The following is a 25,857-nucleotide window of genomic DNA, read 5'->3' as shown; positions in this document are numbered from 1 at the left end:
GGCGGTCACGCCAGATCTCTCTACGAACAAAAATCCGAATCTTCAACTCAAACGTCAAATCCGTATTGCTGTACGGGTGCGAAACTTGGTGCACATATGCGGTGACGACGCGAAAACTGCAAGTATTTGTAAACCGCTGCCTGCGGAAGATCATCCGCGCTTGGTGGCCTGGCAACTGGATCTCGAATGAGGAACTACATCGCCGGTGTCATCAAAGGGCGCTAGAAATCGAGATTCGGGAACGTAAGTGGAGATGGATTGGGCACACGCTGCGAAAAGATGAAAACGAGATTTGCAGAGAGGCGCTTGACTGGAATCCAGAAGGTCATCGAAGAAGAGGCAGGCCCAGAAACTCGTGGCGGCGAAGCCTAGCCGCTGAAATCCGAACTGTCGACGAGAATCTTGACTGGGACCAGGTGAAGACGCTGGCTCCGGATCGTCAACAGTGGAGGTCTTTTACCACGGCCCTATGCACCGGTGGATCGGCGCGGGATCATTAAGTAAAAAAGTAAAGTAAGTAAAGTTATTGGAGGTTTACGAATTTATTAATTTGAAATTTCCAAACAAATTTTGCAAAGGAATTATGTACAACAAAGAGGCAGGAGGAGATTGAGCCGGACCAATTGTTGCACGATCCGACATATTTTCTGGTTAAGTATGGATCATATTTTTTTATTCTAAATTAAGGTGTAAAAATTTTCCAACAAACGTTTCGTAAAGAAAACTGAAACGAAAAATGTTTTGTTCTGAAGTAATACTTCATTTGCCGTAGAAAGAATGTTAAGGTTTTTGTTATCAATTAGCACAAAAATCTCGCGAAAAAAAAACAATAAAAAAATAAAAGTGACGCAAGATATACACTGGCGCCCAAAAGTTTGGGATCACCCACTAAAAAACATGCAAATTTTGATTGTTCATATCTTAGCCGTCTTAGGACATATTGCAAATCTTCTGATCTCATTTGAAAGATAATGAGCAATAGCTATTTCGGAGGTATTTTGCCCATAAATAATGTTTTAGTTTTGCACCTAAAACTTAACCTAAAGTTTGAACATTTTCAAAATATCGCACTCAATATTCAAAGCCGATCATCTCGGGATAAGGTGGACCAAATTTCAAAATTTGAATTGCATTAGAATCCGTATTCTATGCTTCTCAAAACACAATAATAAAAAATTGTGCAAGAATTTAAGAATTACTTTTAATTAATAGAATAGACACTTAAGTTATCGTCCAAAAGTTTGGGATCACCCCTCAGTATGGTGTATCGGCCAAAAGTTTGAGATCATTCTTTTAAAAACATGCAAATTTATGTCATTTATATCTTTCTCATCTAACATCGTATTGCAGATCTGAAGGGTGCATTTGAAAGCTTAGGATTTTTTTTTCATAAATTCAAACAAAAATTTTATTTTAAAGTAATAACCATAAAAAAATATTTGAAATTAATTGTTTTTTTTGAAAATTCACACTTATGATTCTAATTTTTTATGGTTATGGATTTAAAATATAATTTTTTAATGAATTTATGGAAAAACAACAATTCCTAAGCTTTCAAATGCACCCTTCTGATCTGCAATGCGATGTTAGATGAGAAAGATATAAATGAGATAAATTTGCTTGTTTTTAAAAAGAATGATCCCAAACTTTTGGCCGATATACCATAGTGAGGGGTGATCCCAGGGCATATAGTCCAGTTACTAGCCCTCCCCAAGGAGCACCAGCTCCGAATCAGAAAGAAGAAGAAGAAGAAGAGGGGTGATCCCAAACTTTTGAACGATGACTTAAGTGTCTATTTTATTAATTAAAAGTACATTCTTAAATTTTTGCACAAAATTTTTAGATTGTGTTTTGAGAAGTATGAAATACGGATTCTAATGCAACTCAAATATTGAAATTTGGTCTACCCTATCAAGAGATGATCGGCTATGAATATTGAGTGCGATTTTTTGAAAATGTTCTAACTTTAGGTTAAGTTTTAGGTGCAAAACTAAAACATTATTTATGGGCAAAATACCTCCGAAATAGCTATTGCTCAATATTTTTCAAATGAGATCAGAAGATTTGCAATATGTCCTGAGACGGCTGAGATATGAACAATCAAAATTTGCATGTTTTTTAGCGGGTGATCCCAAACTTTTGGCCAGCAGTGTACATTTAACAGCAGTAAATATCTCAAAAGCCTCATTTCATCAAAAAACGTTCCGATTTACATAATTCAATATTATTTTTGAGGAAAACTTGAAAAACATCTGAAATATTGACAATTTAAGTCATGCTGTGCAACAATGGGTTAGGGGACAACGATTGGCAAATCACCCTATTTGAACTTCCGAACGGCAAGGAAAATTGAATCAAAATCTTCATGTTGCTGAAACCAATTAATGAGCATCGCAAACCGCGAACAGATCGTTTTCAAGAAATAAACTATAGGAAAAGAAATACTTAGTTTCGGTTCACTTTAATCTTCCAATTTTTGTCGATATGGACTTGCAGACACGTCCACAATCAAGAATCGAGAAGCCATACCCTTTCTGGAGAACAAAACCACTCGCGAAGAGTAGCATCGGCATTTCAAGGCCTAAAAGATTAATCCAGCTTCGCTATTAGTGGAAAATATTCCACTTATTAGGCCGGAATAAATTTCAAACCCTTTTTTTGTCACTCGGAGTTGGAAAGTTGGAGTTGGAAAATAATGCGAAAAACAAATCAATTGGAATAAATTCCATGAAATCTTGTATGCAACAAAATTGCATACTATATCATTTTACAAAACCTACAAATTAAGTAATTTGTTATCGAAAAATTCAATAAAATCAAGAAAACAAAAGGTAGAATAACTCTTATCTTCCGAAATTTAGGTTTTTGGTCTTGTAATCTTTCGGATACTTGATTTTTTTTTTAAATTCACATAGAATATTTCAAACTTTATTTATTTCCCTTTTCGGGTTTTTTGAAAATTTCGAAGGGGGGGGGGGGGGGGGGGGTTGACAATAGAAGAAATGGATATTCGTTCAAGCCTAATTGGATAACATAAACCAATTATTATTTTTTGACTACGATTTTGACACACGCGGAAAAAAAACCGGCCGATTCCGTCAACGCCTACTTCTCTCCTCACTTTATATTCTATTTTTTTTCTACACACAAAGAGTCATTGAGCCTTTTTATCTATTAGATCAGAAAAAACTTGAACCTTCGAAAATAGATATAGGAAAAATCTTTTATTCATGAATCATTTTTGCCTTACTCGGTTCAAAATTTCTTTCTGTGGATTCCATCCAAAACACAATCTAATGTTCTTTTAATCACAAAATTCAATAGGCCAATTTGATGTGACAAACGACCCCACAAGCTTAAGCCAGAAACACCAAGGGACGCACATTTTCATGGTCACCTTTTTCACGGTCGACCATATGGTGTTCCTGCTTTAGTCATCCTCAAAATGCCCTGGAGGAATCGGTCAATCGAGGCCGTCCGCAGGGTGAGGTGTTAATGAAATATGGCTTCGGGGTGGGTGTGTGGATGTGAACCTCCCTTCTTCCTTCTTCGTTGTATTTGCTTCATTTACAAACAATCGACCGACCATCAAACCGCCTCCTGGCTTGACGGATGGCCTAAGAGAGACGCGTCCCAAATTATGGGTGTTGGCTCATAAAAAGGGACTTTAACAGGGGGTTGGAAAATTGATTGTTAATTTTGGAATTTTGGCTCGTGGTCGCTGAAGGTGAGGTGGGATGAGGTTTGTTTTTGTTTTCCCTGATGTGTTCTTTCAGTGCCCTTTTGGCTTGTCGCATAGCTGCTGCTGATGGTGTTGTTATTGTTCATCGTTTTCCCCGGTCGTAGTTGTTTCGGTTTGACATTATTAAAACAGTAATAATTCTTGTCTCTTTTGTGTCTCGTGGGGATCTCGTAGAGCGTACAGTACACAGCCATTCATGTATGTTTGGATGGGTTTGACCTTTTCAATGCGTTCGGGCTCATCCAGTTCAGTTCAGCTGGGGTGACAAATGTTCACACTCACGGTTGTAAATATTTGCGTTCTCTTTGATAAGGGTTAAGCGGAAGAACAAACCGGAGGCTCAATTGAAAATGCTTAAGCAGAGTACTGGAAATCGGAACGAGGTTCAAAGAGTTTAAAGTTAATATTTTAAAGCTGAATTCAGTTGATTATAGCTTAGGGAACTTTCTTCGAGGTTGTCTGCTTGAAAACTATAAAACGAATAAACAACGGTCAGCAATTCTCACAAAATTGGAGATCGTGGCGTTTGGATTAATTAAATCGGTGCGGGTAGTGGAGCAATTTCCTAGAATCGTCACTCCTTGTTGAAATTATGAGGACCGGCAATTTAATTATTTTTGGCCATTGATGGTCAAGGGCAACACAGCCAACGTCTAGTTTTTGTTTGTCTTCTTTCGAATTAATTGATGCAGCTTTGCGTATGTCATCACTTAATCGAGTGAATTGACAAATAATAGGCTACAGCAATTTGGGAAAAACTGAGTTTCTCTGACAACTTGTTGATAAAATCTTTGTTGTTTTCAATTAACGCTCAGAGTGTCTACACAACTTAGTAAATTATAAACCATTGTAGGGTAACGGCCTATTTTGGACCGCTTTGGGATGAGGTGATGCTTTTTCTTGAAATAAAAAAGAAAACGTTAAAATAATGAACTGCTCTATCAATTCATTTTAAAGATAAAGGCTTTAAACACATAATAGTAAATAACTTACATTTTTCTCATTTTTGTCATTTTTGTCATTTTTGTCATTTTTGTCATTTTTGTCATTTTTGTCATTTTTGTCATTTTTGTCATTTTTGTCATTTTTGTCATTTTTGTCATTTTTGTCATTTTTGTCATTTTTGTCATTTTTGTCATTTTTGTCATTTTTGTCATTTTTGTCATTTTTGTCATTTTGGTCATTTTTGTAACTTTTGTATAGTTTGAAATAATTTGGTTGATTCCTGAATTAGCGCAACTCGTTTCAATTTTGTATGGAAATTTGTGTGGGAGAAAAAATTTATGTAGGTATATAAATTCATCCAGAAAATTCAAACAAGCTTGAAATGGAGATGGTTTTTAATTTGGTTTAGCCAATGGCCGTTTAAAGGGGGAGTTTTGGGGGTTAAACAACCGCCCCCCCCCCCCCCGCGAAATGCCCCGCGAAATAATTTTTCTTTTACTCAAAATTTCGATTTTTTTTATCAAACTCAATCAAACTTTATCAAACTTTAGTTTTTTATCAAATTGAATTACGAAAATGATTCAAGAGCAACAATTTCGACTCAGAACTAAAGCAAAAGCTCGAAATCATATCCCAGGTCAACAATTCTACTACGGTTTTTCATAAATTTTCTAACTTGTGGATAGAAATTTAGCCCCAAATATTGAATTTCAATATGATTAGACCAAGCTTGTCAGATTGCCCAGATTTTGGCCAAACTGTTGCAGTGAATTCAGTGAATTTGCAAAAGCAAACAAAATATAAATTGAAGTCATTCAAATTATATAGTTTTCTTTAAAAATTTTTTAAGCATGTTTTATCAAATTTAGCATAAACGATTATTGGAAGCTGAAAATATAATTTAAAAAGGACTGAGGTGTTTCTATTTAAAAAAATATTTTTTCAACTATTTTTTATTTATTTTAATTGAATAATTTTGATATAAAATCAAAGTTGTTAATATGTTTGTGGTTGTTGAATTTCAATTTCAATTTCAATTGTCTAATCCTTATCAGCTTATTTAAATGGAATGTAAGATATGATAAGAATGCTAGGAAGAAGCTTTAACTATATTTCTAGTGTAACATTTCAAAAGGGCAAAACTGCCAAATGTTAACAAATCGAGTTAACGGTAATTTCGGATGTAAGCGGTTGCACTTTACCTAATTTACGCGCTTTCATCTTAAAATAACTTAAAACTTTAAAAAAATTGATAAAATTCAATTGGGCGAAACTTCCTGTTGATGCATTTTCGTTGGAATGTGAAGTTACGCCTATTCAAAATGGGGTTAATTTTTCTACTCGTGTAGTGCCAATAAGCGTAACTGAGTTGACCGTGTATGAAAAAAACAGCTTAATTAGTTTTTGCGTGTAGGCATTTCGCCACTTGTCAAACGAACAGCTGATTTCTCATGTTTACATTTTCTCGGCATATCGTGGTAGGGTAAACATAACAACAACATTACGCATGTTCAATGACCAGATAATAACGAAATAAAATTGGCAATGGAGTTGTAGTGGTTTTGCAAGCGCATGTTGGTGAGGAGAATATAAATTCTTTTTTTAATCAATTGTTAATTCATAACAAGTTAATTATTTTTTTTCAAGGAATCTAACAGCAAGCTGTCATTCTTCCCAAAAACCCGATAACAGGTTAAGACATGAAGGTATGTTAATGATTTTAATTAGGCCAGAACAAATATCTATTTCTTCTTTTGTCACCCCCCTTTCGAAATTTCCAAAAAAACCTGAAGGGGGAAAAATAAAGTTTTATGTTTTTATGGAATTTTTCAAAAATTCAACAAATATTCAAAAGATTACAAGAGCAAAAAGCAGATAGTAGAAGATGGGAGTTATATCACCTTTTGATTTCATGATTTTATTGAATTTTTCGATAAAAAATTACTTGATCCATGGCCGTAGGAACGGGGGGGGGGGGGGGTTTTGGGGGTTAAACCCCCCCCCATGAGGGTCCAGGAAAGGCAAACCAGGTGTTATACTCTACACTCAAATTTTTAATTTCTTAATCAAATTTTTAAGATTGGGTAAGGTTATTCAAGATGAACAATCTTTACTCAGAACTTATACCAAAACCTCGAAAACTAATCCCAGGTTCAAAATTCTGCTAAAGATTTCCAAAATTTTCTCATTTGATTTTAAGAATTCATTTTTGAGCAATTAAATAGATTGAACCATTTCAGGGTTTTGATTCTCTATTATCAAAATTTAAATTGTATTACTATTTTCATATTTCGCATTATGTATCTTGTTTAGGATTCTTGTTTTTCAGTTCGCAACATCCTTAGAAAATACTTGAAAAGGTGTTTTGAAACTGTAAAGCAATTTTGGTTTTTCATTTCATTCAAAATTTTATCCATAATTTTTGAAACTTATATGCATTAAAAAATTATTTTTCGAACATGAAAATATACAATATTAAGGCTATCATTATTTAGAATCCGGGCAGTTACAAAAGTTTGTGTTTTAAAAACTATTCGTTTGATTGAAAAACGTGAGCATTCTAGTGAGTCTCCTTATACTTCTTCCTTATTTAGGCCAAAAAAATTTCAGAAAAATCAACAGTGATTAAGAGCTTTTAGTCGACCATTAAAGATTTCCAAAGTAATTGTGCAAAAATATTTTTACCATGTCCTTTTGTGGAGTACCTATATACCGTTCTGTAAGAATCCAAGTTTAATATCGGCATTTGCAGAATGTGCTCTCTAATAGCCCCTTGGAAATTGATGAATTGCCAATGTCCCTTCCTATTGATGATGACATCAATGAGCTAATTCTCAATCGACCATTGAATGATGATATGTCATTATGTGCGTGAAGCATTACATGCATCCTACTCACACGCACGAGGAATCATATATGCATGTCGTCATCATTCGCCTCGCCGTCGTATTCATACGCGCATTCGGCGAGCCCCCAGTCCGCAACCGAACACGCACCGTGCCGCATGCAGTGTTACGTGAAGTCCCAACCATTGTCCGGTAGAGCCCGCAAAAGGAGATGCGCCGTTGCAGAGGTGAAGTGAATCTCGTAGGTAAGTGAGTGATCTGTTTGCGGATTATTCCTTAGGGGCATCCAGAACCCACACCTTTTCCATCGTAAATAAAAAAAATCACGTAAACTTAGACATAAAAAAATAGGCATTGAAGTCTTTTTCATTACCAACACAACGCTGTCAAATTGTGTATATCCAAATCCTAGGAATGTAGTTATTACCAAAATGAAGTTCCCGGCCGGACTCTAAATGATCATAAGTTTTTGTTTCATATTCAGATTCGAATTTCTTTAACTTAATTGTTTCGCAGAATTCAAATCTTCAAAATGGCAACCTTTTGAAAACTCAAAATAAGATTCATCTTTTAAAATTCAGATTTAATTCAGATTAAAAATAACAAAAATCAGAAAAAATAAATGCAGATTAAAACCCAAGACATGAAATATAAAATACTAAATTGATGATTGAGGGCTCAAGAACAAATTTCAATTCTTGGTTCATATCGAAATATCGATCTAGAATTTAAAATCAGAATCAGAAATCGTTTTTTACATGTCAGAAATCGTATTGAACCTAGAAAAAAATTCTAAACCTGGAAAAAACATCCTCATGATTTTATTGAAGGTTGAAGGAATTTATTTTTATGAAAAATATTTCCGTAAAGGAAACATGTCATATTCTGCAAAAAATAAAATAGTATTATAATTACAATTTTATCAAGAGCCATATTTCAATTTATTTTATTTTTCAATTTATTTTCATTTATGGTTCAAATCTTTTCATTTATGGTTCAAATCTTGGAATTTGCTGGAGAAGTTGGTAGATTTAGCTTATTTGATTGGAATTTAGAATAAGTTTTTTTTTTTCAATCGAAGGCTTTCTTATAAAAACTTATTTTTTATTCAAATCAGATAAGCTAAATTGAACAGATTTTAAGGAAAATTCAAAGATTTTGACCATTGATGAAAGTAAGTTCTCTATAATGTAACCTCGAGGATTCGTTATACAAATCTAGTACACAATTTCACAGATTTTTTGATTTTTTTTTTTCAAAATTTTCTATGTAACACAGAAAACTTTTAATATAAAAAAAAACCTTAAAAATGGTTAAGTAAAAAGTGATAAGAAATATATCTTTTGAATTTTTTTTTAATTCGTGAATTTTTGGAGCATATGGATCATAGAAAATCATAGGTCACCAAAACCCCCCCCCCATGAGGCCGTTCTTCCTACGGCCCTGACTTGATCTATAGGTTTTGTGCAATGATATAGTATGCAATTTATTTGCATACAATCTTTCGTGCAATTTATTCCAATTTATTTGTTTTTCGCATTATTTTTTATTATTCCCCCCCCCCCTCGCGATGCTTCAAATCCGAGTGACAAAAGATGGATTGGAAATTTGTTCCGGCCTTAAAGAAGTTTTTAAAAGAAAGCATTGAACAGTGCTTATCATCAAAGATCAAAATGGCAACCAGTTGGTGTTTACATTTTTCAAAACAAAAACAAAAACCCTACCACAATGTGTCTCAGGAAAAACTTTATGAACGAATCTTCAAAATCAAATAAAAACGACCGATCCATTCATTGGGCGAAACTTGCAGGCGTTACTGAAATCAAAAACAAAAAAAAAGGCGAAACTCGAAAATCTCTGAAATTTAGTGAAAAAAGTGAAAGATCTTGGTAACCAACAAACAATAGATGAATATAATGAACTTTTTTTTTTTATTTTGTTGAATAAAAAGTGGTCGGTTTTTTAAATAGGATGCTCCGAAATTTCAAACGCGTTTTTCTCGTTTCGAGCTAACTGCTAGTTTCGCCCTTATGAAATGATACGCTAGATTTGTTCATATTTTTCATGATGATCGAGTTCAGCAGTGAGTGAAATATTGGAAAATAGTTGCAAGGTGGTCCAAAATATGCACCCGGATTAAAACAAGCCCGTTACCCTATACGACAGGTTTTCAGCATTTGAAATATTCTCAAAACGAAGTATTGTGTCTGAATCAATTTTTAAAGAGATAAAAAAGTTTTTATTGGTTTAAATTCAGAGAACATTTCCATCCCGAACAATTTCACATGTAAGTTCACCAAGAGCAGGATTAGTGATAGCAATCTCGCCATTCGAAATTGAGAAGGTATCGTAGGAACTTTGCGACCTCAATTATAGAGTAGATAAAGCTCCCGGGCAAACTCTATCATGAACAGCGTGAATGTGAATGTTGTGTACCCAGCGAATTCTCGGGACCTTAATCTTTCGTAATCTGAAATGAAAAGACGAGAATTTCTCCTACCCTCGGCAGAAAATTTCGACCGGAGAACAATACGGGCATTAGGGAGTCCGGCATAAGAAGCTGTGATATATGGCGTATCGTTACCTTGTTACCTTCGTTCGGTTTCCGTTTGTGTGTTTGGTTTCATTCTTTCGAAATTCGGCCTCAGCCAGTCGGAAAACCACTTTTCCGACGATCCGAATTGGGTTTTTTGGGATATGTGATATGGGGTAGGTACTCGAGCAAAACAGCCCGGCCAGCCATTGGATCAAGATGATGTTGTTGATGATGAAGAAATGATGAAAAAATGAATCACTGGTGACCGTTTTTGGGGTTTTCAATTTTCCAGATGACAAACGATTACTTCAGTGTGTTTGTTTTCAAGCGCTGGAAATCTCCGGGAAAGCAAGAAGACCTTTTTTCCTTCGGATTTTTGGGGCCCCTACAACAACTCGAGATAATGCCCATGTGATGATTTGTTGAGAACGGCCTTTGCTAATGCTGCTGGTGGGTGAACCAGAGACCAAAGTCAAGCTCTTTTTCAAAATCGTACAAAACATAGTGTATCAGCATTGTGAATAGCGTCGTCGTTCTAAGCTTCGACTAACATACACATAGGTACATAGATTTCAGGCAGTTCGTTTCGAAAGGGCAAAATGTGAAACAGGTCCGGTAAAGAAGATTAAACCTCATGACTCTCGTGAGGGTCGTCTTGTGCGATTGGATCGAAGCAAGCTTTGAAATGTGACCGGGAAAAACTCCTGGCCTGACAACAAACATGGTCTCTTTCTGCTTTAGTTCAAAAGCTAACAACGCCTACGTTGATGAGAATAAAAGACCAAATTAAAGCATACTTTCAATCTTACAATCTACCCAAAAATGATGGTTAATAGAAAGCAATACAAAAACCCAGCCAGAGTAAATTTGTAAACGTCAAATTAAGGCTCTGATGAAATTTCTGCTTCAGCACAAACGAGATGAAAACAGATTATTTCCAGACGCCCTACACTATCTTCCGGCGACATCTCGCTGAGAAGCCCCAGGACGATTTCATTCAGTGTTTCACTGTTGCTCGCTTCTTTGGGTCCCCGAAACAGAAACATCTCAATCGAAGAAAATGAAACCAAAAATATACTAGCTTCTTCCGGTTTGGCTCTCCATCGTCGTCGTCGTCATCGCAAGTTTGCCCGTTTCGCAAGATTGAGACCAACCAAAACGGAAGCTGCTGCTGCCGATTCCGGTGTGGTACCACTCCTGATGGCGCACAAACACAAGAAGGATGAATTGAAGCGATTTGAGAAACAACAAAACGACCGAGGGCACGGCCAAAGCTATTTCGATGGGGTATTCCAATGGCAGCCGAACGGAACCGATATGCGATGAGAAATGGAGTCCTCCAGCCATGGGCTAAGTTGTTGCCAATTTTGAATTCGAGAATCGAATCATTTGAATAAATTTTAGGAGTTTTGATTGGAATGATTATAAATCCATTTCGGGACGAATGAGCTTTAAGGGTTCTCTATTTTGAATGCGGATGTTAGAGATTAATATCTTTCCTGTTAGAGCTGTATGTGGGAAAAGTATCAAATATCATATTCATTTTTAGTCTTATGTTTTTATCTATGAAAATATAAAGTTGCAAAAGGCCAATGGCTGTTACCTGTTGTCAAAATTGATTAGACTTAAGGAAACTTTAGTCAATAGCATGACAGATTTTCAAATTATATCTTCTATACTATACTATACTATACTATACTATACTATACTATACTATACTATACTATACTATACTATACTAAACTATACTATACTATACTATACTATACTTTTTTTCGTATGCTTTTCGCTTTCATCAATTTTTTTTAGATTTCTTTAAAAATTTGGGAACTATCCGGGCAATCTGGCATGCAAAGTCTTGCTTTATGGAATTGAATATTTGGGATTAAATTATTATCAACGAGTAGGATTTTTTGAAATACTGTAGAATAATTGTAAAGCTGATCTGAGATTTCGATATTTTTGACTTACAGGGTGTTCAATAAGTTCGAATACACTTTGATCTTCTTGTTGTGGTAAGCGCGTAGCACTTACTTCCAATATTTTTTAGAGTAATTTTGTACTGCTATCAGACCAACTATCAGTGGTGCCGAAAAGTCCATTTCTTAAAGTTTTCATTCATGTGTGCCTTCTAACACCACAAGTATTAGTGCAGGAAAATTTAACTGAGTTTTTAAACAAAATGAGTGGCTCACAATTCATCAACTGTAACCTTCTTTCGTTTTTGGTACTGAATGTCGAAAAAACAGTTGCGTGCCAACTGAATTTCATCTTAAAGCTTGTCAAAATGATGGTGGATAGAGTAATTCAACATTATATAAAGAAAATAAATATCAAAAATATGCTAATGTAACTTTGTAAAAAGTTTACATGGGTATTTTTTGTGCTATTGAATCCTATTGCATGTAGTGTCAACTTTTACAGACTGTTTAACGCAGAAAAAATGTGTTTTTTGCATATTTTATCTTAAAACAAAAGATTCCCAGTCTCCTCAATCTTTTTTGCATTAATTCTTCGAATCATACATGTTGTCAGGAAAAAACAAATTCTAAAATTATTTTGTCTTCATTCAAAATAATTTTCGTTTGTATAGGAAACTAAATTTTCATAACAGAGGACGTGCCGCATTCGATAGACTTCAGAATTGTCTGAAGCTCGTTATAATGGTTTAATGTAATAAATTCCCACAATAATTGGTGTGCTTGAGCAGTTTTAGATTGTCTATCAATTCGATAAAAAAATTATAAAATCGAACTAGTGAATTCAAAATTATCGTGGTGTATTAATGTGTATTCGAACTTATTGAACACCCTGTAGTTCTAAATCGATATTGTTACTCTTGACTCGTTTTAGTCTTTCATCAAAATTTGATTAAGAATTTGAAAATTTTAGTTTACGAAGAAAATTTCGCTTAGCATTTTTGAAACCCCATGAGGGAGGGAGGAGGCTTTAAAACAAACCCTGTTCCTGTTCCAACGACCATGCTCTATATCGTGGGTGGCCAACAAATTCAGCTGGCGGGTCAAATTCTGGAAATTTGGAAAAAAAAACTCATTATATGTATGAAAATATAAAAACATAGCAGGTGTGAAAATGTTCTCACGAAGTTTTAAAGGAAAAATTAAGCCTGGGATGATTTTTAGTCGAATTTTATTCAAATCAAGACTGCGAATAAACTTCTGTAAACTTAAAAAAAATCTGATGAAAAATATTTCTCTGCTTTTGAAAGAGCTTTGTTATTATCACATCTAAATAGTTGAACCTAAACATATTTTACAATTATAGTCCGAAATACTTAAATATGAATTTGTGGGAAAATATCCAAAATATGACGATTTTCCAGATTTTGTGCTGAAATTCCCAGTTTTTTCGGTTTCCTGGTGAATAAATGTTATCCTAGTTTGCTTTTTCCCGAAATTCCCGGCTTTCCCAATTCGCTACCAACTTCTCATCAACAAACGATGTTTGTAAAATGCAAGATACTTCACATTATCCAAATTTGTTTTATCAAACCTTTTCACAGCACATTTTGCAATGTTCCTTTTGTAATAATCCTAGCAATAAGTTAACGTTAACAGAAAATTGTGTTCGAACTGCAAATATAAGCACAAGATGCTTTCCGATGTCTTGAAATCTGATCTCAAATTCTAATATCAGTTCTGAAACTCAGCGTATTTTGGTATTTTGGCGATGTGTTGCTTTTAACTCAAGCTTTTGTATAAATTTATACGTTATATAGTTCGCACAGATTTAGAAGTCCAATGCAGTGACTTTTTACTGCCTTTGAAGCTACGAATACTGATTTGATTCAAATTTCAACGAACGAAAATTTGAAATAAATCCGAAGATTTCCAATTTACAAGAAGTTCACAAATAATATGACCTTGCCCTGGCTTATACGCATAAAACTTTTTTTCATAACATCGAAACTTATCAAAGCTCCGCGGCCCACTAATTGACGTTCACAAGCCAAATGTGGCACGCGGGTCACGGTTTGGCCACCCATGTCTCTCTGAGACCGTACATGTGTGTGTTCGAATACAGAATCTAAATTTAAATCGTTCGTTCTTACCCAGATAGTAGAGAAAATGTAAGTATTCCAACACCGAGTGTCAAAAGAAGTTTTTTCTTAGAAGTTGAATGCCTTAAAAATTGCTAGTAGTAAAATGCTAAAAAATGGAAATTATTGATTTTTAAATTGATTTTTCATAGGATTTTCCAATCTGAATGGAATAATAATAATAATATTTATTAATGACCCTTTAACTTTATAAGTCAATCGGGTCAGAATCTGAATGGAAGTTCCTCTTATAAATCGCAAAGTATTTGAAATGACAAAAATGACAAAAATGACAAAAATAACAAAAATGACAAAAATGACAAAAATGACAAATATGACAAAAATGACAAAAATGACAAAAATGACAAAAATGACAAAAATGACAAAAATGACAAAAATGACAAAAATGACAAAAATAACAAAAATGACAAAAATGACAAAAATGACAAAAATGACAAAAATGACAAAAATGACAAAAATGACAAAAATGACAAAAATGACAAAAATGACAAAAATGACCAAAAAGAAAAAAAATGACAAAAATGACAAAAATGACAAAAATGACCAAAATGACAAAAATGACAAAAATGACAAAAATGACAAAAATGACAAAAATAACAAAAATGACAAAAATGACAAAAATGACAAAAATGACAAAAATGACAAAAATGACAAAAATGACAAAAATGACATAAATGACAAAAATGACAAAAATGACCAAAAAGAAAAAAAAATGACAAAAATGACAAAAATGACAAAAATGACAAAAATGACAAAAATGACAAAAATGACAAAAATGACAAAAATTACAAAAATGACAAAAATGACAAAAATTACAAAAATGACAAAAATGACAAAAATGACAAAAATGACAAAAATGACAAAAATGACAAAAATGACAAAAATGACAAAAATGACAAAAATGACAAAAATGACAAAAATGACAAAAATGACAAAAATGACAAAAATGACAAAAATGACAAAAATGACAAAAATGACAAAAATGACAAAAATGACAAAAATGACAAAAATGACAAAAATGACAAAAATGACAAAAATGACAAAAATGACAAAAATGACAAAAATGACAAAAATGACAAAAATGACAAAAATGACAAAAATGACAAAAATGACAAAAATGACAAAAATGACAAAAATGACAAAAATGACAAAAATGACAAAAATGACAAAAATGACAAAAATGACAAAAATGACAAAAATGACAAAAATGACAAAAATGACAAAAATGACAAAAATGACAAAAATGACAAAAATGACAAAAATGACAAAAATGACAAAAATGACCAAAATGACCAAAATGACAAAAATGACAAAAATGACAAAAATGACAAAAATGACAAAAATGACAAAAATGACAAAAATGACAAAAATGACAAAAATGACAAAAATGACAAAAATGACAAAAATGACAAAAATGACAAAAATGACAAAAATGACAAAAATGACAAAAATGACAAAAATGACAAAAATGACAAAAATGACAAAAATGACAAAAATGACAAAAATGACAAAAATGACAAAAATGACAAAAATGACAAAAATGACAAAAATGACAAAAATGACAAAAATGACAAAAATGACAAAAATGACAAAAATGACAAAAATGACAAAAATGACAAAAATGACAAAAATGACAAAAATGACAAAAATGACAAAAATGACAAAAATGACAAAAATGACAAAAATGACAAAAATGACAAAAATGACAAAAATGACAAAAATGACAAAAATGACAAAAATGACAAAAATGACAAAAATGACAAAAATGACAAAAATGACAAAAATGACAAAAATGACAAAAATGACAAAAATGACAAAAATGACAAAAATGCCAAAAATGACAAAAATGACAAAAATGACAAAAATGACAAAAATGACAAAAATGACAAAAATGACAAAAATGACAAAAATGACAAAAATGACAAAAATGACAAAAATGACAAAAATGACAAAAAGAAAAAAAAATGACAAAAATGACAAAAATGACAAAAATGACAAAAATGACAAAAATGACAAAAATGACAAAAATGACAAAAATGACAAAAATGACAAAAATGACAAAAATGACAAAAAGAAAAAAAAATGACAAAAATGACAAAAATGACAAAAATGACAAAAATGACAAAAATGACAAAAATGACAAAAATGACAAAAATGACAAAAATGACAAAAATGACAAAAATGACAAAAATGACAAAAATGACAAAAATGACAAAAATGACAAAAATGACAAAAATGACAAAAATGACAAAAATGACAAAAATGACAAAAATGACAAAAATGACAAAAATGACAAAAATGACAAAAATGACAAAAATGACAAAAATGACAAAAATGACAAAAATGACAAAAATGACAAAAATGACAAAAATGACAAAAATGACAAAAATGACAAAAATGACAAAAATGACAAAAATGACAAAAATGACAAAAATGACAAAAATGACAAAAATGACAAAAATGACAAAAATGACAAAAATGACAAAAATGACAAAAATGACAAAAATGACAAAAATGACAAAAATGACAAAAATGACAAAAATGACAAAAATGACAAAAATGACAAAAATGACAAAAATGACAAAAATGACAAAAATGACAAAAATGACAAAAATGACAAAAATGACAAAAATGACAAAAATGACAAAAATGACAAAAATGACAAAAATGACAAAAATGACAAAAATGACAAAAATGACAAAAATGACAAAAATGACAAAAATGACAAAAATGACAAAAATGACAAAAATGACAAAAATGACAAAAATGACAAAAATGACAAAAATGACAAAAATGACAAAAATGACAAAAATGACAAAAATGACAAAAATGACAAAAATGACAAAAATGACAAAAATGACAAAAATGACAAAAATGACAAAAATGACAAAAATGACAAAAATGACAAAAATGACAAAAATGACAAAAATGACAAAAATGACAAAAATGACAAAAATGACAAAAATGACAAAAATGACAAAAATGACAAAAATGACAAAAATGACAAAAATGACAAAAATGACAAAAATGACAAAAATGACAAAAATGACAAAAATGACAAAAATGACAAAAATTACAAAAATGACAAAAATGACAAAAATGACAAAAATGACAAAAATGACAAAAATGACAAAAATGACAAAAATGACAAAAATGACAAAAATGACAAAAATGACAAAAATGACAAAAATGACAAAAATGACAAAAATGACAAAAATGACAAAAATTACAAAAATGACAAAAATGACAAAAATGACAAAAATGACAAAAATGACAAAAATGACAAAAATGACAAAAATGACAAAAATGACAAAAATGACAAAAATGACAAAAATGACAAAAATGACAAAAATGACAAAAATGACAAAAATGACAAAAATGACAAAAATGACAAAAATGACAAAAATGACAAAAATGACAAAAATGACAAAAATGACAAAAATGACAAAAATGACAAAAATGACAAAAATGACAAAAATGACAAAAATGACAAAAATGACAAAAATGACAAAAATGACAAAAATGACAAAAATGACAATGACAAAAATTAATTCAATTGACAAAAATGGTAACAAATGACAAATTTTTTTTATGTGCTAAATAGGCAAAGAAATCGTTACGTTGACAAAAAATTTCGGGATTAGTGTTTTTAAGTAGGCTTTTCAAAGCAAGTGGAAAGTTTGATTTAATGATTCAATGATGCGTTTTTCAATTTCTTCCACTTATTGACAGAATAACTGGAAAGGCGCGACTCAACCAGCTGAATGACAGGGCAACTGGATGATAAAGCTTATTGGCAAGACGCGACAACACTGGCACTAACTAAACCCAGTTAACTTCATTCGAGTAAAGTAAAAAGTCATCCCCCGCCAAGACTTCACAGCTCCCGTGGTAAATTGCGCGGAATGTCTTCGGGGCACGAAAATCGACGTCGCATTTGAACGGCAGGCGGAATAACTACCCGGGTGCACATAAATTGAACGACAGTTTCGCCGATCTGCCGGAAAATGTCGCCTTAACAACAAAGTGAGCCTTGACTTGACAGGCGGTTAGTGACTGATTTGCTGTTTTTTTTCGTTCGTTACTGCGTTTCGATTACTGTGTTTTGATATTTGGGAAGTCAATTTTTGACACTTGCCGGGTTCTTTGAGAAACGAATAAGTGAAGTTGAGGCTCTGTGGGCCTCGATTGATTGATTGACACAAGTTCAAATTTTAGTGAAAATTTGAAATAATTTGTTTAGTATTTTGAAAATAAAGTTCGCTTAAGAAAACAAAACAAACTTTTTTACCCAATTGAATTCCCAATGTATCACTGGATCATAAAATCTAGGAAATTAAACGAGTCCTAGCCATACGCTCCTGAATTGCAAGATAACATGTCACTTTGCTAAAGATGACAAACGTGGCGTGATGACGACTCCGAAAGGCGATGATGATAATGGCGTGTCGCCTCGCTTCGCGCAAAGAGTGCCAATAGAGTCGACAAATGTCCTGCAACAATTAATTTATACGACTCCCGGTTTGCTTTGATGGGAGCTGTTCTTCCAGCCAATGCGGAATGACTTTTGCGGTTTTTCTGGCGTTTCGCCTTAACGCGTTGCCTCTTCCATATAAATAAGTAATAAAAAGTCACTTATTCAATTAAGAGTTGGGGCGTGGTAGAGAAAAAAAAACATTTTCGCCGCTTCCGTCAATTGGGAAAATCTTTCAATCAGTTGATATGACGACGGCAAAAAGAAGGCAAGGAGCCGATCGGGGGACCCGGTAATGACTTAGGCCAAAAGCAAACAATGTCGGAGCAGCTTCAGAATTCATCGGCGTCACGTCATGCAGAAGGGAATTATTCCATAGCGCCAGCAATTTTCCCTTATTCCGTTAATCCGTCTTGGATGCGAGCTGAGCTGAGCTGAACGTTTGACTTCGCTTTCCAGTTTTGGCACTTGCCGAGACTTAGCCACAGTCATTTGGAACGCGCGCGAAGCTTCATGCTCTTCCAGAGATTAACTTTTCATCAAAAAATAATCTCTGGAGCAGAAACTCTTCGTTTCCCGGTCGCAAATTCTACACTTTCCGCAGAACCAACGCGTGAAGCTCACCCAGCAGCTTTCACCGAGACGATTTGACTTTCTTAACGAAATTGACCATAAATTGCAATTTATGGTAATCCCGATTAGGAAAAATGGGATTAGCGGGGGTTGGGAAGAATGAGAGTTTTTTCGCCTGGAGCAGTGAAAAAATCCCGACAAGTCCTGCTAAAATCACACCAATTCACTCACACACATCTACCATAAACAAAACACGGGGGTGTGTGCATCTTATTCTCTTGCTTTTAACGGATTTCTCCCGTGCCCCCCTATTTGCTACATAATAAATTCAAATAAATCCCATTCGAAACATTACGGAACAACAATTACAGAAGTTGGTCTTTATCACTGGAAGAAATTAACATTTTAAGCACCCGCCTTTATTGGTCACTTTTATTAATCTCCGACTCTGAAGTGGGGAGAAGATTGAAGTTTTGTGGCCCTACCAAGTAGATTATGACACAGTTAACGATGAATAAATTTCTTGAATCGTTCTCAAAGATGAAGAGATCAACCGAGTAATTTGTCAAAAGCTTTTGAGCTGTGACTTTCATTGGTATTCAGTGCATATATTAAAGAAAATTGTACATCTTGTTCAATCGAAAAAGTTGCCTGAAATTCCTCATAAATAAAGCAAGTAATTATAGAAACAATTTGAAAGCTTGACACCAAAATAAGATGATAACTTACTATACCACAGAAAATGTTTGCCCTAAAATGCATTTTAAATTCACCATTTTAAAATATCTTATTTGGGTTTCATGCATTTACAACTCCCTGAAATGAACTGTGATAACTTTTTTCACCTTTTCATGTTGAAAAGTTGAAATTGGTTCTCTTTCGGTGCCACATTCAGCTAATATGAGCTTCAGAGGTTTGCATCTACAACCCAAAAATAAACTTTGAGGCCAAAGCTGTTTTCAGCAACATTTCAAATTTTGTCATTTTTTGTAATTTTTGTAATTTTTGTCATTTTTGTCATTTTTGTCATTTTTGTCATTTTTGTCATTTTTGTCATTTTTGTCATTTTTGTCATTTTTGTCATTTTTGTCATTTTTGTCATTTTTGTCATTTTTGTCATTTTTGTCATTTTTGTAATTTTTGTAATTTTTGTCATTTTTGTCATTTTTGTCATTTTTATCATTTTTGTCATTTTTGTCATTTTTGTCATTTTTGTCATTTTTGTCATTTTTGTCATTTTTGTCATTTTTGTCATTTTTGTCATTTTTGTCATTTTTGTCATTTTTGTCATTTTTGTCATTTTTGTCATTTTTGTCATTTTTGTCATTTTTGTCATTTTTGTCATTTTTGTCATTTTTGTCATTTTTGTCATTTTTGTCATTTTTGTCATTTTTGTCATTTTTGTCATTTTTGTCATTTTTGTCATTTTTGTCATTTTTGTCATTTTTGTCATTTTTGTCATTTTTGTCATTTTTGTCATTTTTGTCATTTTTGTCATTTTTGTCATTTTTTTTTCTTTTTGTCATTTTTGTCATTTTTGTCATTTTTGTCATTTTTGTCATTTTTGTCATTTTTGTCATTTTTGTCATTTTTGTCATTTTTGTCATTTTTGTCATTTTTGTCATTTTTGTCATTTTTGTCATTTTTGTCATTTTTGTCATTTTTGTCATTTTTGTCATTTTTGTCATTTTTGTCATTTTTGTCATTTTTGTCATTTTTGTCATTTTTGTCATTTTTGTCATTTTTGTCATTTTTGTCATTTTTGTCATTTTTGTCATTTTTGTCATTTTTGTCATTTTTGTCATTTTTGTCATTTTTGTCATTTTTGTCATTTTTGTCATTTTTGTCATTTTTGTCATTTTTGTCATTTTTGTCATTTTTGTCATTTTTGTCATTGTCGCGGAATGTCTTCGGGGCACGAAAATCGACGTCGCATTTGAACGGCAGGCGGAATAACTACCCGGGTGCACATAAATTGAACGACAGTTTCGCCGATCTGCCGGAAAATGTCGCCTTAACAACAAAGTGAGCCTTGACTTGACAGGCGGTTAGTGACTGATTTGCTGTTTTTTTTCGTTCGTTACTGCGTTTCGATTACTGTGTTTTGATATTTGGGAAGTCAATTTTTGACACTTGCCGGGTTCTTTGAGAAACGAATAAGTGAAGTTGAGGCTCTGTGGGCCTCGATTGATTGATTGACACAAGTTCAAATTTTAGTGAAAATTTGAAATAATTTGTTTAGTATTTTGAAAATAAAGTTCGCTTAAGAAAACAAAACAAACTTTTTTACCCAATTGAATTCCCAATGTATCACTGGATCATAAAATCTAGGAAATTAAACGAGTCCTAGCCATACGCTCCTGAATTGCAAGATAACATGTCACTTTGCTAAAGATGACAAACGTGGCGTGATGACGACTCCGAAAGGCGATGATGATAATGGCGTGTCGCCTCGCTTCGCGCAAAGAGTGCCAATAGAGTCGACAAATGTCCTGCAACAATTAATTTATACGACTCCCGGTTTGCTTTGATGGGAGCTGTTCTTCCAGCCAATGCGGAATGACTTTTGCGGTTTTTCTGGCGTTTCGCCTTAACGCGTTGCCTCTTCCATATAAATAAGTAATAAAAAGTCACTTATTCAATTAAGAGTTGGGGCGTGGTAGAGAAAAAAAAACATTTTCGCCGCTTCCGTCAATTGGGAAAATCTTTCAATCAGTTGATATGACGACGGCAAAAAGAAGGCAAGGAGCCGATCGGGGGACCCGGTAATGACTTAGGCCAAAAGCAAACAATGTCGGAGCAGCTTCAGAATTCATCGGCGTCACGTCATGCAGAAGGGAATTATTCCATAGCGCCAGCAATTTTCCCTTATTCCGTTAATCCGTCTTGGATGCGAGCTGAGCTGAGCTGAACGTTTGACTTCGCTTTCCAGTTTTGGCACTTGCCGAGACTTAGCCACAGTCATTTGGAACGCGCGCGAAGCTTCATGCTCTTCCAGAGATTAACTTTTCATCAAAAAATAATCTCTGGAGCAGAAACTCTTCGTTTCCCGGTCGCAAATTCTACACTTTCCGCAGAACCAACGCGTGAAGCTCACCCAGCAGCTTTCACCGAGACGATTTGACTTTCTTAACGAAATTGACCATAAATTGCAATTTATGGTAATCCCGATTAGGAAAAATGGGATTAGCGGGGGTTGGGAAGAATGAGAGTTTTTTCGCCTGGAGCAGTGAAAAAATCCCGACAAGTCCTGCTAAAATCACACCAATTCACTCACACACATCTACCATAAACAAAACACGGGGGTGTGTGCATCTTATTCTCTTGCTTTTAACGGATTTCTCCCGTGCCCCCCTATTTGCTACATAATAAATTCAAATAAATCCCATTCGAAACATTACGGAACAACAATTACAGAAGTTGGTCTTTATCACTGGAAGAAATTAACATTTTAAGCACCCGCCTTTATTGGTCACTTTTATTAATCTCCGACTCTGAAGTGGGGAGAAGATTGAAGTTTTGTGGCCCTACCAAGTAGATTATGACACAGTTAACGATGAATAAATTTCTTGAATCGTTCTCAAAGATGAAGAGATCAACCGAGTAATTTGTCAAAAGCTTTTGAGCTGTGACTTTCATTGGTATTCAGTGCATATATTAAAGAAAATTGTACATCTTGTTCAATCGAAAAAGTTGCCTGAAATTCCTCATAAATAAAGCAAGTAATTATAGAAACAATTTGAAAGCTTGACACCAAAATAAGATGATAACTTACTATACCACAGAAAATGTTTGCCCTAAAATGCATTTTAAATTCACCATTTTAAAATATCTTATTTGGGTTTCATGCATTTACAACTCCCTGAAATGAACTGTGATAACTTTTTTCACCTTTTCATGTTGAAAAGTTGAAATTGGTTCTCTTTCGGTGCCACATTCAGCTAATATGAGCTTCAGAGGTTTGCATCTACAACCCAAAAATAAACTTTGAGGCCAAAGCTGTTTTCAGCAACATTTCAAATTTTGTCATTTTTTGTAATTTTTGTAATTTTTGTCATTTTTGTCATTTTTGTCATTTTTGTCATTTTTGTCATTTTTGTCATTTTTGTCATTTTTGTCATTTTTGTCATTTTTGTCATTTTTGTCATTTTTGTCATTTTTGTCATTTTTGTCATTTTTGTCATTTTTGTCATTTTTGTAATTTTTGTAATTTTTGTCATTTTTGTCATTTTTGTCATTTTTATCATTTTTGTCATTTTTGTCATTTTTGTCATTTTTGTCATTTTTGTCATTTTTGTCATTTTTGTCATTTTTGTCATTTTTGTCATTTTTGTCATTTTTGTCATTTTTGTCATTTTTGTCATTTTTGTCATTTTTGTCATTTTTGTCATTTTTGTCATTTTTGTCATTTTTGTCATTTTTGTCATTTTTGTCATTTTTGTCATTTTTGTCATTTTTGTCATTTTTGTCATTTTTGTCATTTTTGTCATTTTTGTCATTTTTGTCATTTTTGTCATTTTTGTCATTTTTGTCATTTTTGTCATTTTTGTCATTTTTGTCATTTTTGTCATTTTTGTCATTTTTGTCATTTTTGTCATTTTTGTCATTTTTGTCATTTTTGTCATTTTTGTCATTTTTGTCATTTTTGTCATTTTTGTCATTTTTGTCATTTTTGTCATTTTTGTCATTTTTGTCATTTTTGTCATTTTTGTCATTTTTGTCATTTTTGTCATTTTTGTCATTTTTGTCATTTTTGTCATTTTTGTCATTTTTTTTTCTTTTTGTCATTTTTGTCATTTTTGTCATTTTTGTCATTTTTGTCATTTTTGTCATTTTTGTCATTTTTGTCATTTTTGTCATTTTTGTCATTTTTGTCATTTTTGTCATTTTTGTCATTTTTGTCATTTTTGTCATTTTTGTCATTTTTGTCATTTTTGTCATTTTTGTCATTTTTGTCATTTTTGTCATTTTTGTCATTTTTGTCATTTTTGTCATTTTTGTCATTTTTGTCATTTTTGTCATTTTTGTCATTTTTGTCATTTTTGTCATTTTTGTCATTTTTGTCATTTTTGTCATTTTTGTCATTTTTGTCATTTTTGTCATTTTTGTCATTTTTGTCATTTTTGTCATTTTTGTCATTTTTGTCATTTTTGTCATTTTTGTCATTTTTGTCATTTTTGTCATTTTTGTCATTTTTGTCATTTTTGTCATTTTTGTCATTTTTGTCATTTTTGTCATTTTTGTCATTTTTGTCATTTTTGTCATTTTTGTCATTTTTGTCATTTTTGTCATTTTTGTCATTTTTGTCATTTTTGTCATTTTTGTCATTTTTGTCATTTTTGTCATTTTTGTCATTTTTGTCATTTTTGTCATTTTTGTCATTTTTGTCATTTTTGTCATTTTTGTCATTTTTGTCATTTTTGTCATTTTTGTCATTTTTGTCATTTTTGTCATTTTTGTCATTTTTGTAATTTTTGTAATTTTTATCCTTTTTATCATTTTTATCATTTTTGTCATTTTTGTCATTTTTGTCATTTTTGTCATTTTTGTCATTTTTGTCATTTTTGTCATTTTTGTCATTTTTGTCATTTTTGTCATTTTTGTCATTTTTGTCATTTTTGTCATTTTTGTCATTTTTGTCATTTTTGTCATTTTTGTCATTTTTGTCATTTTTGTCATTTTTGTCATTTTTGTCATTTTTGTCATTTTTGTCATTTTTGTCATTTTTGTCATTTTTGTCATTTTTGTCATTTTTGTCATTTTTGTCATTTTTGTCATTTTTGTCATTTTTGTCATTTTTGTCATTTTTGTCATTTTTGTCATTTTTGTCATTTTTGTCATTTTTGTCATTTTTGTCATTTTTGTCATTTTTGTCATTTTTGTCATTTTTGTCATTTTTGTCATTTTTGTCATTTTTGTCATTTTTGTCATTTTTGTCATTTTTGTCATTTTTGTCATTTTTGTCATTTTTGTCATTTTTGTCATTTTTGTCATTTTTGTCATTTTTGTCATTTTTGTCATTTTTGTCATTTTTGTCATTTTTGTCATTTTTGTCATTTTTGTCATTTTTGTCATTTTTGTCATTTTTGTCATTTTTGTCATTTTTGTCATTTTTGTCATTTTTGTCATTTTTGTCATTTTTGTCATTTTTGTCATTTTTGTCATTTTTGTCATTTTTGTCATTTTTGTCATTTTTGTCATTTTTGTCATTTTTGTCATTTTTGTCATTTTTGTCATTTTTGTCATTTTTGTCATTTTTGTCATTTTTGTCATTTTTGTCATTTTTGTCATTTTTGTCATTTTTGTCATTTTTGTCATTTTTGTCATTTTTGTCATTTTTGTCATTTTTGTCATTTTTGTCATTTTTGTCATTTTTGTCATTTTTGTCATTTTTGTCATTTTTGTCATTTTTGTCATTTTTGTCATTTTTGTCATTTTTGTCATTTTTGTCATTTTTGTCATTTTTGTCATTTTTGTCATTTTTGTCATTTTTGTCATTTTTGTCATTTTTGTCATTTTTGTCATTTTTGTCATTTTTGTCATTTTTGTCATTTTTGTCATTTTTGTCATTTTTGTCATTTTTGTCATTTTTGTCATTTTTGTCATTTTTGTCATTTTTGTCATTTTTGTCATTTTTGTCATTTTTGTCATTTTTGTCAT

This window comes from Uranotaenia lowii, chromosome 2 (assembly GCF_029784155.1).
Source record: "Uranotaenia lowii strain MFRU-FL chromosome 2, ASM2978415v1, whole genome shotgun sequence".
Lineage (NCBI taxonomy): Eukaryota > Metazoa > Arthropoda > Insecta > Diptera > Culicidae > Uranotaenia > Uranotaenia lowii.
This window is presented reverse-complemented; position numbering follows the sequence as displayed.